At 39.3% G+C, this 2,938-nt stretch overlaps 1 pseudogene; it reads right to left on the minus strand.

Moving 5' to 3' along the window:
• Positions 1 to 2,174: 2,174 nt before the first annotated feature.
• On the minus strand, positions 2,175 to 2,293 carry LOC115228030 (annotated as a pseudogene).
• Positions 2,294 to 2,938: the final 645 nt, after the last annotated feature.

The following is a 2,938-nucleotide window of genomic DNA, read 5'->3' on the forward strand; positions in this document are numbered from 1 at the left end:
TTGTATTCTTTCGCCCAACTTTCTCTCACTCTTTCTTCCTGTTTCTTGTACCCGACTTCCTACGCAACCACTGATCTTGGACGCGCATTCATCCATCCGTCGATGCTCTCGGTGTCGGGGGGGGGGGGAAGTTGACCTTGGTTTCTCTTCTGCGGGTCTTACGACTAGCAAAGGACCACGTTTCAGCCTTCTCCCATCTTGCAAGCTCTGGGATGAAGACTGCTTCGCTCAACAGCAACATCAGTGGAGGCGCAATGGCCCAATGGTTAGGGCAGCGGACTCACGGTCGGAGTATCGGGGCTTCGATTCCCAGACCGGGCGTTGTGTGTGTTTATTGAGCGAAAACACCAAGAGATCCACGAGTCTTCGGCAGGGGGTACTGGCGACCACTGTTGTACTCTTTCGCTCCAGCTTTCTCTCACTTTTTCTTCCTGTTTCCTGTCCCCGACTTCCTGCGCAACCGCTGAGCCAGGATGCGCATTCATCCATCCGTCGATGCTCTCGGTGTCGGGGGGATGGAGTTGACCTTGGTTTCTCTTCTGCGGCTCTTACGAATAGCAAAGGAGCAACGTTTCGGACTTCTCCCCTCTTGCGAGCTCTGGGACGAAGACCGCTTCGCTCAACAGCAACAGCAACCAGCAACAACAACAACAACAACAACAACAACAACAGCAATAACAGCAGCAACACCATTATAAAATATCAATAGTTAACATTGATACAAAACATTTTCGACAAACTGGTGTATTTAATAACGCCAGTAATATACTTCAGGCTTCTTTGTTGATATTTTTTCTATCAAGCTTCTCACGATATGAATGAAACAACATTTCAATTCCGGGCAAGTAAATCAAAATCAATATTGTTTTTCTGCTTGTTTGCTTGTTGTTTTTTTATATTTTTTTTTGTATTTTGTTGTTTTTGTAGTTTTTGGTCTTTCGATTTTTGTTTATAATAAATTTTCCAATGATTTATGACTGAACACACACAGCACACACACATACACATACACACCCGCACACATAAATATATTTATATATGTATATATATGCATGCATGCACGTATCTATCTATCAGTCTATCCATGTATGTATGTATGTATGTATCTATCTATCTAACTATCTATCTATCTATCTATCTATCTATCTATCTATCTATCTATCTATCTATCTATCTATCTATCTATATAAATATATATATATTATATGTATATGCATATATATTATATATATATATGTATTTAAACATATGTATATGTATGTATATATATATGTATATGTATTTATGTATGTATATATATGTATGTGTGTGTGAGTGTGTATATATATATGGTGTGTGTGTTGTGTGTGTGTGTGTGTGTGTTGCATCAATTTCGCAGTCTGGGTCTCATCTCGTACATCTATACATGAAGGTTTGTATCTAGCTAAAGATGCTGAGATTTGGCTGGGTATATAACATGACAACCAAAACTCGGGGTCTTTAGCGGGACAAAATCCGTGACGAGACCCAGACTGCAAAATTGAAGTAGCACATGTCGAGATGAATGCCACCAGTAAGGGACAGTAGCAGGGTGGATCGAAACAACCGTTGTTCAAAATAAAGATTAACACCAATTCCATCTTTTCGCTAATTAAGCAATTATTATTATCTCAACACTGCGGAATTCCTGAAGCAGACCCAACATAGATATATGCATGCATGCATATATCTATGTATGCATATATATACATAGATAAATAAACACACACACACATCCTTTTCTACTTTAGGCACAAGGCCCGAAAGTTTGGGGGAGGTTACCAGTCGGGACCAGTCGGTTAGATCGAACCAAGTACGCAACTGGTAGTTAATTTATCGACCCCAAAAGGATGAAAGGTAAAGTTGATCTCAGCGGAATTTGAACTCAAAACGTAAAGACAGAAAAAACACCTATTTCTTTACTATCCACAAGGGGATAAACACAGAGGGGACAAAGAAGGACAAACAAACGGATTAAGTCGATTATATCGACCCCAGTGCGTAACTGGCAATTATTTAATTGACCCCGAAAACATAAAAGGCAAGGTCGACCTCGGCGGAATTTGAACTCAGAACGTAGCGGCAGACGAAATACCGCTAGGCATTTCACCTGGCGTGCTAACGATTCTACCAGCTCACCACCCTAAATTATGTGACGCTTACAGAACCTAGGTTTCCTAATCGGTCACCCATCTAAGTACTCACTAGGCTCGACGTTGCTTAACTTCGGTGATCGGACGAGAACCGGTGCTTTCAACCTGATATGGCCGTGAGCAAACATACACATATCTTCAGCAATACACTGCAGTCTTAGAGAACATGGAAAATTGATGCATTTTATGTTTGACCAATGCGTACGAAACATCAAAATATGGGATCTTTTCGATTTGAACGGCAGTTTTTAACATAATTTCTAGGTAACTAAAAAATTTTAAACTTCGTATACTGGTAGAATGTGTTTATAAAACATCTTTTTCTCTTGGCTTTATTGAGAAAATTCTATATTTGTAAGATTTTGTTTGTTCTCAATTCTGATTTTTCAACCAATTACGTCTATTGAGTTAAAAAGCATTTTGTTCCATATGAATATGTCCCTCGTTTAAGAAACAGATTGGGTTTATTTAAATTTGTGATGAAAAGAAGATACCCTTCCCTCACCCCTAACCCTAAATAACCCTAACTAACCCTAACCCTAAAAGAGATTGAAATGCAATAGATCGATACTAGGGTCATAATTATGAGTGACAATTTCATATGACACCACTAGAAAAAACTGCCGTTCAAACCGAAAACATCTTAATATATGTACATACGCACGCGCTACGTAAGTTCATAGAACTGCATTAAATTACAGAGACAAAACAGTACCACAGTATATTAGTTTTTTATGCAACTAAATGGACTCGCCCTTCTTAGTGAG

Source organism: Octopus sinensis, unplaced genomic scaffold (genome assembly GCF_006345805.1).
Source record: "Octopus sinensis unplaced genomic scaffold, ASM634580v1 Contig09209, whole genome shotgun sequence".
Classification (NCBI taxonomy): domain Eukaryota; kingdom Metazoa; phylum Mollusca; class Cephalopoda; order Octopoda; family Octopodidae; genus Octopus; species Octopus sinensis.